At 47.3% G+C, this 12634-nt stretch overlaps 1 protein-coding gene across 7 annotated transcripts in view; it reads right to left on the reverse strand.

Moving 5' to 3' along the window:
* RALGPS1 (Ral GEF with PH domain and SH3 binding motif 1) overlaps nucleotides 1-12634 on the reverse strand; it is a 227364-nt gene that overhangs the window by 199024 nt on the left and 15706 nt on the right. The gene's annotated exons all lie outside the window — the stretch shown is intronic.

Consider the following 12634-nt stretch of genomic DNA (forward strand, 5'->3'; position numbering starts at 1 on the left):
GTCTCAAAACAAGGCTTTCATGTTTGGGTAAGCCCAACTTTTGGAAAATGGCAGGCCTTTCCAAGTCAAGTGTCCTTCTCCTCAATAAGGTTTCTTCCCCCATCTCCCCCGCCCCACCATGCAGCTTTGGGAGGTGGGTGCTCCTTCCCACTTCCAGGCATCATGTGATCACTGCAAAGCATCCTATCAATGCAGCCTGAATTTCTGATTATGAAAGTTAGACCAAAGATTACATAAGCTTCACTGCACTCTTTCATTTGACATTTTCCAACTTAAGCTAGGATCGATGTAAATGCAAACAGATGCACATAGTCATAAAGGTAAGGTATAATTTTATAAATTCCTTTCTCAGGGAAAATGTTATATAACAGAACACAGTGATAGTGAAAACTGTCATCACCGAGATGTATGTGGTGGAATCCTATGCCATCCTATACATTTTCAGAGTAGAATGATACCTTAATATAATTTGAGAAAAATAACTTTTTTCCCACAAAAGATAGTTTTCAAAATGAGTAAGTTTTCAAAAGAAGGAGGCTTTTGCTTCTATTTAAGACAAAAACAGACTGAACTACTGATAGTGACAGAATTTAGAGTGGAGGTTACACTTGGGGGTAATAGTGACTGGAAAGGGCGTGAGGCAGGCTTCCAGGGTATCGGTGCATTCTATATTTTGATCCAGTGGCAGCTATGTGGTCTGTATTTATTTTGTTGTATCCTTAAGACTTATGCACTTTACTATATGTACTTTAAAAAATCTCTTTAAAAGACAAGAAGAATGTGTGGGATGAAGCTAAAACAATGCTTAGAAGGAAATTTATGGCACTAGACACCTACATTAGAAATGAAGAAAGGGGCGCCTGGGTGGCTCAGTCATTGAGTGTCTGCCTTTGGCTCAGGTCATGATTCCAGGGTCCTGGGATCAAGCCCCGCATCGGGCTCCCTGCTCCGCGGGGAAGCCTGCTTCTCCCTCCCCCACTCTCCCTGCTTGTGTTCCTGCTCTCACTATCTCTCTGTCGAATAAATAAAATCTTTAAAAAAAAAAAAATGAAGAAAGGCTGCAAATCATTGACCTTAGCTTCCACTTTAAGAAATTAGAGGAGCAAATCAAACCCAAAGTAAGCAGAAGAAAGTAAATAATAAAAAATATGAACAGAAATCAATGGACTAGAAAACAGAAAAGTAATTGAAAAAAATTAATGGAACCAAAAGCTCTTTGAGATCAATAAAATCGATAAACTTAGCCAGACTGAGCAGGAAAAAGGAAAGGAGACACAAATTATCCATACCAGGAATGAGAGAGGGAAAATCATTACAGATCCTATAGATATTAAAAGGATAAGGGAATATCATGAAAACTTCATGTGAATAAATTTAACTTAGATAAAATGGACAAACTCATCCAAAAAACACAAAGCTTACTAAAAACAGAAGCAGATTACCTGAATAACTCCATACCTATTAGAGAAATTGAATTCATTTTTTTAAGAGGGGGAGAGACAGACAGAGAGATGGGGGCAGGGGTGGAGAAAAGGCAGAGAAAGACTCTTTAGCAGGCTCCATGCCCAGCGCAGAGCCCAATGTGGGGCTCGATCTCACGACCCTGAGATCATGACCTGAGCCAAAATCAAGAGTCGTACTCTTAACCAACTGAGCCACCCAGGCACCCTGAGAAGTTTAATTCATAGTTAAAAAATTTTCCACAACAATCTGCAACTGCACTCCTTGTCCAAAGGAATTGAAAACTTACATCCCCACAAAAACCTAGATATCCCTCACTAGGACAGGTAAATGGATAAACAGTGGCACCTCCAGGTGATGGAACATTATTCAGCAATACGAAGACATGAGCCATCACATCATAAAGAGACACGGAAGATACTAAATGAAAGAAGCCTATGTAACTGTCTGATTCCAACTCTATGACATACTGGAAAACGCAAAGCTATGGAGACGCTAAAAAGATCAGTAACTACCAGAGGTTGGGGGAGAGGGAGGGATGGACGGGTGGAGCACAGAGCAACTTCAGAGCAGTGAAACAAGTGTGTATGATAGTATAATGATGGATATATGTCATTGTGCATTTGTCAAAACCTATACAATATACAACTCCAAGAATGAACCCTAATGTAAACTATGGGCTTTGGGTAAAAATGATTCATCTTTTTTTTTTTTTTTTTTACACGTTTACAATCATGAGTTGTAACAAATGTACCACTCTGATGGGGATGTTGATAGTGTGGGAGGCTGTGCGTGTGGGGGCAGGGAATACGTGGGAACTTTTTGTACTTTCTGCTTCAGTTTTCTGTGAACCTAAAACTGCTCTATAAAACAGTCTATTTAGGGGAGCCTGGGTGGCTCAGGCGTTAAGCATCTGCCTTCGGCTCAGGTCATGATCCCAGGGTCCTGGGATGGAGCCCCATGTCGGGCTCCCTGCTCTGCGGGAAGCCTGCTTCCCCCTCTCCCATTCCCCCTGCTTGTGTTGAAGGCTGCTTCTCCCTCTCCCACTCCCCCTGCTTGTGTTCCCTCTCTCGCTGTGTCTCTGTCAAATAAATAAAATCTTTTAAAAATAAATAAATAAATAAATAAAAATAGTCTATTTAAAAGGAAAAAATGAAAACCTTTCCACAAAGAAAACTCCAGACCCACATGGCTCTGCTGGTCAAATCTACCAAATATTTAAGAAAAATCATACAAATTCTACATAAACTCTACTGGAAAATTGAAAAGAAAGGAATGCTTCCCAACCTAGTTTAAGAGGTCAGCATGGGGGGCGACTGGGTGGCTCAGTCGTTAAGCGTCTGCCTTTGGCTCAGGTCATGATCCCGGGGTCCTGGGATCGAGCCCCGCATCGGGCTCCCTGCTCGGTGGGAAGCCTGCTTCTCCCTCTCCCACTCCCCCTGCTTGTGTTCCCTCTCTCTCGCTGTGTCTCTCTCTGTCAAATAAATAAATAAAATCTTTAAAAAAAGAAAAAAAAAGAGGTCAGCATGGGGCACCTGGGTGGCTCAGTGGGCTGAATTTCTGACTCTTGATTTCAGCTCAAATCAAATCTCAGGGTCGTGAGATCAAGCCCCGAGTTAGGCCCCACACTCAGCATGGTATCTGCTTGTCTCTCTCCCTCTCCCTCTCCCACCACCGCATGGGCTTCTGCCTGTGCACAGAGTCTATCTTAGATAGATAGATAGATAGATAGATAGATGATAGATAGATAGATAGATCAGCATTACACTGATACCAAAACCAGAAAAAGACATTTTACATGGAAAAAAAATACAAACCAATATTCCTCATGAACACAGATGCAAAAATTCTTTTTTTTTTAAAGATTTTTTTATTTATTTATTCATGAGAGGCAGAGACAGAGAGAGAGAGAGAGAGAGAGAGGCAGAGGGAGAAGCAGGCTTCCCGCTGAGCGGGGAGCCCGATGCGGGACTCGATCCCAGGACCCCGGGATCATGACCTGAGCCGAAGGCAGACGCTTAACCATCTGAGCCACCCAGGCGCCCACAGATGCAAAAATTCTTAACAGAATTTTAGCATATCGAATCCAACAATATACAAAAAGGATTCTACATCATGACCAAGTGGAGTTTATCATAGGAATGCAAAGTTAGTTTAATATTCAAAAATCAATCATGCAATTCTCCACAGTAACAGACTAAAAAAGAAAAATCATGGTATCTTAATAGATGCAGGAAAAGCATTTGATAAAACCCTACATCTATTCCAGATAAAAATTCTCAGCAAATTAGGATCAGAAGGGAATATCTTCAACCTGATAAATGGCAAATGAAAAATGTACAGCTAACAGCTAACATCATCCTTAACCACGAAAGACAACTTTTCCTTCAAGACCAGGAACAAGCCAAAGATACCTGCTCCCACCACTTCTACCCAACACTGTATTAGAAGCTATGGCCAGCGAATAAGGCAAGTCAGGGAAATAAAAGCATCCAGTTTAGAAACAAAGAAATAAGACTGTTATTCACAGAAAAATCATCTGTGTAGAGAATTCTACAGAACCTACAAAAGAGCTAGTGGAATAAGTGAGTTTCGCAAAGTTATAAGATATAAGGTCAATTAAAACATTTCTATATTTCTATAAACTAGGAATGAACAATTGGAATTTAATTTAAATAAAATAACATTTACAGCACCATAGAAAATGCAACACTTAGGAATCAACCTGACAAAAGATGTGTAAGATCTATACACTGAAAACTACAACATTACTGAAACAAATTAAAGAAGATCCAAATGTGTGGATACACACAGTGTGTTCATGGTTCAGGTGATTCAGTTAATAATGAATGACAAGCTCGCCTTTTCTTCTCCCCAGCCACCAGGCACCAAAAGTAGTGTCCCCAAATTGATCTACAGATTGAATGTGATCATAATCAACAGCAGGCATTTTTTAAAAAAGATTTTATTTACTTATTTGTCAGAGAGAGAGAGAGCACAAGCAGGGGGAATGGCAGGCAGAGGCAGAGGGAAAAGCAGGCTCCCTGTTGAGCAGGGAGCCCGATGCGTGACTCGATCCCAGGACCCTGGGATCATAACCTGAGCTGAAGGCAGACACTTAACTGACTGAGCCATCCAGGCATCCCAACAGCAGGCATTTTTGTAAAGCTACAAGCTGATTTTTAAATTCATATGGAAATGCAAAGGACTAAAATAGCCAAGACAATTTTGAAACAGAAGAACACATTTTAAGAACTGATTCTACCTGATTCCAAGAAGACCGTGGAGGGTGTGGGAAAGGGGAAAGGGACTGCAAGGGGCATGAGGAAAGTTTCTGGGTGAGGGGTACGCTTACTGCTTTGATTTGATGACGGTTTCACAGATATATACATCCAAACTCATCGAATTGTTGGCTTTATTTATGCATGGTTTGTTATATAACTATTACATCTCAATGAAGCTGAAAAAAATCTCATTCAGTTCTCATGTCCAATTTTTTAGGTAGTTATATTATCATCTCCATTTTATACAGAAATGAAACTGAGACTCAGCGACAGTAAGTGACAAGTGTGGTCACACAGATACACACCTAATCCTTCTCACTCCAGAGCCCATGCTCTTAAGCTCTGGGCCATATAGAAACACTTTTCTATCTGCCTCTCATTCATTCAATAAGTATTGACAAGTATTGATGCTACAATGTGACATTGTGCCGGGGCGCCTGGGTGGCTCAGTCAGTTAAGCATCTGCCTTTGGCTCAGGTCATGATCTCAGGGTCCTGGGATGGAACCTCATGTTGGGCTCCATGCTCAGCGGCGAGTCTGCTTCTCCCTCTCCCTCTGCTCCATCCCTCCCCCCGCCCCACTCATGCTCGCTCTCTCTCAAATAAATAAAATTAAAAAAAAAAAAAAAGGTGGCACTGTGTCTGGAGTAAGGGACCACAGCAGTGACACAGAAGGTCCTTCCCTCGGAGAGCCCGACACATTGCTGGCCCAGGGTCCTTCTTAGCCTGACTTCTTAGCACTGTTGTTCCCTTTCTCCTTGCCACATCCCTGACTTCTCTCAAAAGAGAAGAAATACCTCGTGAGTTTCTGCCATGTGCCGGGCTGTCCGCCTGGGACAGGCATCATTTCTACTTTACTGATAAAGGAACGTGCAGGAACCTGGCATGATCACACAGCTAGAGAGTAGCAGAGCCAGGGTGCAAATGCAGACCTTCCTGCCCGTGAATCTTAGCGTCCTCCAGTCACATCAAACTGCCTGGAATCATGCAGCTGTTCTTAACACAGAATTCACACAAACCTTGTTTTCCGTGCAGACAAAATCACAACCAGGTGCCAAATCCCCAAGGATAAAAACAGCTGTTCACCAAAGGTTCTGTTTTATGTTATTAATTCATTTAAAAGGAAATTTGGTTTCTAACCAGCACTATTGTCATATCCACACCCAAGAAGGGAGAAAAAATGAGTCTGGAAGGTGCAAAGTGTTGGTTTCATTGGATCAAATATGCTGCTGGCCTATGTCTGCAGCCAGACCTGATTCCTGTCCCGGCGGCTCTCCCCACCCTTCAGACAAGTGTTTTTCTGGGGCTCAGGGAGGGACTCCAACCCCTCCCGCCATCATGAGTGGAGTTGGGGGGAAGCCTTTTCCACTTGTTTCCACTGTGACAAGAAGTCATTACAATGTGGGGGCAGCAAGTAACAAATGCAAACTCAGAGCGGTCACAGATGAGAGAGGCGGCAGCTCAGGCTTCCGGTGCAAACATCAGTGCCGGCGAGTCTTACGCGGGGAGCCACCCGCCCGTCTTAGCCCCCGCTGGGGGGCACCTGGACCACCCCCTACTACCTAACTCAGTTTTTTGAACCAAGGGAGGCACTGCAGCACCGAAGTGAAGAGGATTCAGTGAGATACTACCATTATTATCACTGCCACATCCTGTATGTATTCAATAAGTAACATCAGGATGGGGCACTGTGCTGGGTCACAGGATATGGAGGGAAGAGCATCGGCATGATCCCCGCGCCCATGGAGTTTATAACCAAGGAGGCAGACAGACTGGAAAGAACTAATTATTCAAACTTTTAAAAGTCATGACATTTCAGCACAATGGTGAGAAGTGCTACGCACGGCAAGTGGGAGACAGTATGGTGAGCGTGAGGGGAACGTGCATGACTCCCAGTCTAGTGCTCCCAGCTGCTGGCTCCACCTCTGCGATGGGGAGTTGGGGAGGCGCCACTGGAGAGGCTGTGCGCGGCACGGAGCAGCAGGCTTGGGCTGGCTGAGGCTGGGAGGTCTGCTGCTGGCCCCTCATGCCGCCTGCCGCCTGGCCGGCAGGGTAAAAGAAGTGTGCATCCGAGGAGCAGTGGGGAGCCTCAGAGGGCTCTAGGCAGGACAGGGTCAGACGGTGGCTTTGGAAAGATGTCTCTAGATACAGCAAAGGAGGTTGGGAAGCAGGATGAAGTGTGAGGAGATGTGATCGGAGGAGAGGTGGCAGAGGCTCAGGCTAGGCTGGGGGTAGTGGTCTGAGAAAACTGCCCAGCGTGTGACCTGAGAGAGGGGTTTTAATGATGTCACCGAAACCGATCTCTTTACAAATAACTGCCTGCTGGCAACGAGCTTCCCTTCTCCTAGGGCCAAACGCTGTGATTCCAAGGAGCAGCAAAGACACACAGGGTTTGTCTGACATCCAACACTGACCTCGGCTTTCTGGAATGCCCGCTTCTTCAGAGCAGGCAACCCGGCATCCAGACAAAAGGCCAGAGGGTCAGGTTCCTGAACTCACAGGCAGTGTTTTCCTGCACTGCAACGTGTCATGTGGCCCAGAGGAAATGGTGTACTTCAGCAGGGAGTCTTCCATTCTTGCAGGCCAGCCCTTCGGCAAACCAACAGATGCTGGTTGAGTCACGTGCAGAGACCTCAAGCCCTGAGGCAGGAAGGGTGAAGCCAAACCTCTCTAGAGTCAAGTGCCCCGCAGGGACACAAACGCCCTCTGGAGAAAGCCTCTTTGCCCCAAAACGTTCATGAATGCTGCGCCCTCCTTCATTCTAAGCCACCTGCCTTTCTCTCTAAGCCCCAGCTGCCCTCCGGGGCCACAGTGAGGACAGCAGAGGACTGCAAGCCCACCCAGACCAGCCCTTGCCTGCCTTCCGCCAACACTGAGCTCCGGGCCTGAGCCCTGAAGCCAGGTGGCAAGTGCTGGTGATACTCTAGTCCCTTACGTCAGGCGTCTCCCAGTCTAGGCGCACAGCTGTCTTCTGGGGGAGCCCAGGCTACCTCCCGGCACCTCCACCCCCTCTGTTTTGCAGTTGGCACCCCTGCCTTTGGCTCTGGCCCACGGTCTCCTCCTCTCACCCTCCTGCTGTCATCTTGACAGACGTCACTGAACTGGCTGGTGTGCCTTCTCACCCCTGGGTCACACCGTACCCCCGCCTCCTCCGGGAGAGACCTGCATCGTCCTCCCACTGCAGCTCCCGCCAAGCACAGTGTCCAGAGCCACCCCGACTCACAGACCCTGCACTCTGCCATCATTCTCCCTCGATGACCTCCTGGCCTCCAGCTCGTTCTCTGACGCCAACCCAAATCTGCGCTTTGCCCCCTGCTCGACCTACGGTCCCTCAGTCCTTCTTGAGTCTTCCAGGCCGTCAGCCCTCTCCAGTCCTTCCGGCCTCCCTCCCCCAGAGTAAACAGGACTGACGCCCCTGCTCTGCTTCCAGGCTCCCTGAGCCTCCCTCTGCCTCGGGAGCTACTTCCCCTGCCTCCTCCTCTGCCCACTGCCCTTCCTTCTGCTCCCTGAATGCACAGTCCACTCCCCTCTGTCCTGTTTCTTCTCGTCTCAGGCCTCACAGCAGCCTCATAACCAACCTAACGCCAGGCCCCCTCCTCTCCTGGGCTGCCCCCCTGGCCTCACACACACTGTTGCAAAGCTCCTAATCAGCCTCCTGAGTCCGGTTGGTTCTGCCTCCAACAGCGAGAATGAACGTGCTAAAATACAATCTGTCCATGTTATTATTCCCTTTTTGAAATCCTTCAGTGGATCCCCGAGTCCAACAACATAGAGCTCCGCCTCCTGCCCATCCCTCCCCCCCACTCTCCTCGACGTCTCTGCATCCCCTAAATACTTGCTGTCTACTGTATGTTCACATAGCTGTTCCTCCCTCTCACTGGATTGTGCCCACCCCCGTGACCCCTTCATCTGTGCCTCTCCAGCACGTAGCCCAGCAGACTGATGATGAACGACTGAGTGCGCGAGTGAAGGTCAGTCACTACTGGGGACTCTGGCAGTGGGGATGGCAGCAAAAACTGGGAAAAACACAGGCCCCCAGAGAAGCTTTCCATGTCACTGAACTTGGTAGCACTAAGGCTCGTTTCCTTCATACTCAGGCTCACAAGACACCCATCCACGTGCCTCTGTGACCCTGCATGCCCCCAGCTGTCAGTGGGCAAAAGAATGACACAATGACTTCTCGTAAGCCCTTGTTATGCTGACATCCCTGGCAACGGCAACGCATCCCTGTGCATCGAGGAGCACAGAACTGAGAGAGCCGCAAGCTCGCCTTTTCTTCTCCCCAGACACCAGGCACCAAAAGTAGTGTTAAATCTCACTGAATATATTATCTGCCTTTTCAATGAGTTATTCACTCTGCCTGAAATGCCCTTCCTAACTCCTATCCCCTTCCCCGAACCACCCATAAAATACAACCACTTTCAGCCTTCAAGGCTCAGTGCCAATGTGCCAACTCCAAGGCAGTGTGACTCTCCCCGGCAGTGTCCGCAGGGTCCTGGGGCACCACGATGTGAGTCTTCATCTAGACCTCAGCTTCACGAAGGCCATCCGGGGACCAGGATGTGAACTCAGACCTCAAGGATTCCAGGAAGAAGGCTCTTACCCACTCCGCTATTCAAAGCACTGCGTCATCAGGGCCAGCAGCCCCAACAAGGGCACGGCTGAATGTTCTGCTGAGCACAGCCCCGTGTCCGTAATGCACACAGCCTCTTCGAACTGCGCACGAGAGAGAGCAAACAGCCACAAGCCATCAGGAACTGAGAGCCTGCAGGCACTTTGCTAAGTTCCCACACACCCACTGTAAGGTTAAAACTGTGATTTCCCCCATTTTACACAAGAAAACGGAAGCATAAAGAGAATGAATAACTTGTCCAAAGTCTGAGCTCCTCAGAGTGAGGCCAGGACTCAACCCCGGCTTTGTCAGATGAGTCCCTGCTCTCGAACACCATGCGGGTGAGTGGACCTGGCAGCCCAGTGTGGACAGAGCCCTGGGCTGAGGAATGCGCAGACTGTGCTCATTTTCAGCACCTTCTAAGAACAGCAGATCCCCCCTTGACGCTGCTCCCCATCGACACCGAAACCAATGACAAAACCAGTTCTGACAGTTCCACTGGCCTCTGAGAAACTGCTGGGCCTTCAGTTCCATGGGCTGGGAGTTTGGACATAATGACGGAGTTGGGCATAATGACAGACAGATGTGGGAGGGAATACTGGTGGGGACAAAATGCCACCCCACAAATGTACCACACAAGGCTGCCACCACCGGGACCCCTCAGAAAGACCTCCTTCACCCTGAGCCCTGGCAGCCAGGAATCCACCATGGCGGTGACGGGTTCTGGGCCACAGTGTAGAAGTTAAACCCAGCTGAGAGCCATTAGGCTGCGAGGCTGCATCTACATTAACTTGCCAATGTTTGATAAAATTGGTCACTTAGTCAACGGGGAACAGGGCAGTTATGGTTCTTTATTTGCTAACTTCCATTTTCCTTGTTCTCTGCCAATCCTTAACTCACCGTCTGCCAAGCTTCCTTTAAGCCCTAGGACGATGGTTTTGCGGTCACCCTTGCAGAAACAAGCAGAAGCCACAGTTCTACCCTCAGTTATCAACAGCATTTGGAAATTTGAATCTTCAAAGGCTGAGCTCACCAGGCAAAACCCTTGTTTGGGGGAAAGCGGTTCCACCACAAAACAGGCACCCTGGTAGTAATGTTCCCTTAAGTGGTACACCCCCCGCCTTGGCAACGGGCCTAAACACAGCCAGGTCACATTCTGCTCCCGCACTTCTCCCATTCATTCCTTCTCCACTCATTCAACAAATATGGAGTATCCACGGCGTTCCCGGCACTGGAAGATCCAACAGGGTCTCTCGGGAGGCAGACTCCATCCAGAATCGAGTGAGCAAAACCCTCCTCTTCTGCCCGGATGCTTCCAAAAGCCTTCTGGGGAAGTCAAGAAGGGGGTGCCCACGTAGGTATGGAAGTGGTACGAGGGAGGGAAGATGAGAAGAAAAGGTACTAAAGACAAACAAAACTGCGAAAAATGTTAAACTGCAATCCAAAGTCTGCTGGTTAATATTAACACCGATATTATTATTTTTAAACTACTGTGTATGTATGTGTATATACATACATATATATATATGATGAGATAATACAAAAATGTAATTATTTAATGTTGTTAGAAACCCAAACTGTCAGTGTAAAAGAAATCATATGAAAATCAAGGGAATTAAGCTCACAACACTGTAATGTTAGATTTCAGTTGGAAAGATCAACATTCTATCAGTCACATGTCAACAAGATAATGTGACATAACAAACAACCCTCAAATCTCAAAGGCTTACAACAGCAATATTTATTTCACACTCAGGGGTCGGTAGAATGGCTGCAGTTCAGCCAATCTCCACTGGGCTCACTGGGGCGGAGCCAGGTTAGGCTGGAATTCAGGCTCTGGGTTCGGTTCAGGTCATCTATGACATCTTCATTTGGGGGCTCAGGCTAAACAAGCAAGAGCTACCCATATATCATGGAGAGTGGAAGTTCCAAGAGGGCTGGTCAGGCCTCTCACTCACCACGTGCATGCTGTCACTTATGCCCAAGGCACAGGGCCAAGCCCAAAGTCAATAGGATGAGAAACAGACACCATCCACAGGGAAATCATGACAAAGATGAGGAGGGAAGGAAGAATGTGGAGAAAGAACACCACCTACCCTAATTATGAACTCATGACTTTTCCTTTTATTTATTTTTTTATTACTTTTTTAAAGAGAGAGAGAGAGCACACAAACAGGCAGGGTAGAGGGAGAGGGAGAGAGAATCCCAAGCAGGCTCCATGCTCAGCACACAGCCTGACACGGGGTTCGATCCCACGACCCCGAGATCATGACCCGAGCAGAAACCGAGTCAGACACTCAACCGACTAGCCACCCAGGTGCCCCATGACTTTTCCTTTGAAAAAATAAGTATTTCTTCACCTTGTCCACCAAAAGGGCCTAAAAGCAACTGCAGCCTCCTCTCATGAGCATCCTCTCACCCAGATTGTGGTTTCTGAATATTCATCCCCAGTAAAAGAAACCAGCATCCCAAAGACACACCCAATTCCAGGTCTTCGGCAGGAATTACACAACATAACACTGATATAGCTCGTTGTGCCAAAGAGCAAGGAAGCCAACCAAACCAAGGGGATCGTGTTAAAAGGATACAGGTGGTGACCGGAAAGGGCTCCCACTGGTTAAAGACGGGACAATTTACATATCAAAAAGAATAGTGACTACAACTCACTGAAACAGAGATTCCTAGCCCCTCTCTAACTCTATGGGATCAACATCTCCCAAGGATGGAGCCCAGGCATCTGTATTTCTTTACAGATTCTGATGCATAGGCCACACTAAAAAGCACCAGTCCACAGGCTTCCTGATCTTCTGCAAGTGCAGGTCACTTGCTCTCAGATGCTGGCCTCTGCTTCCTGGGAAGTCTTGTCAAACTTGTAACTGTCCTTATTCATGTCCCTCCAACTCTGGGGTGGTCCAGCCACAATGTGGCAGGCATCATCAAGAAGAAAAACTCTAGTTTTCAGTCTGCTAACAAGAATAACAACAGCAAAAAAGCTGGGGCAGCTCCCAGGATCCTCCTTTTAACCACAGTTTTGACAATGACAATGAGGAACAAACTCTTCCATTTTCAGCTAACGGAGATCCAAGACATTCAAGTTTGGGGTTTCTCCATATACCTCAAAGGAATTAGTTTTCAATCCTCACTCTGTATCAGAATCACCCGGTAACCTTCTACGAAATGGGGTTGACTGGGCTTCAGGCCCTGACCCAGAGATCCAGATCCAATAGTCAAGGGTAGAGTCTGGGCACCCCATGTTTCAGAGGCTGCCAGGTGATTCT

Source organism: Zalophus californianus, chromosome 13, assembly GCF_009762305.2.
Source record: "Zalophus californianus isolate mZalCal1 chromosome 13, mZalCal1.pri.v2, whole genome shotgun sequence".
NCBI lineage: Eukaryota > Metazoa > Chordata > Mammalia > Carnivora > Otariidae > Zalophus > Zalophus californianus.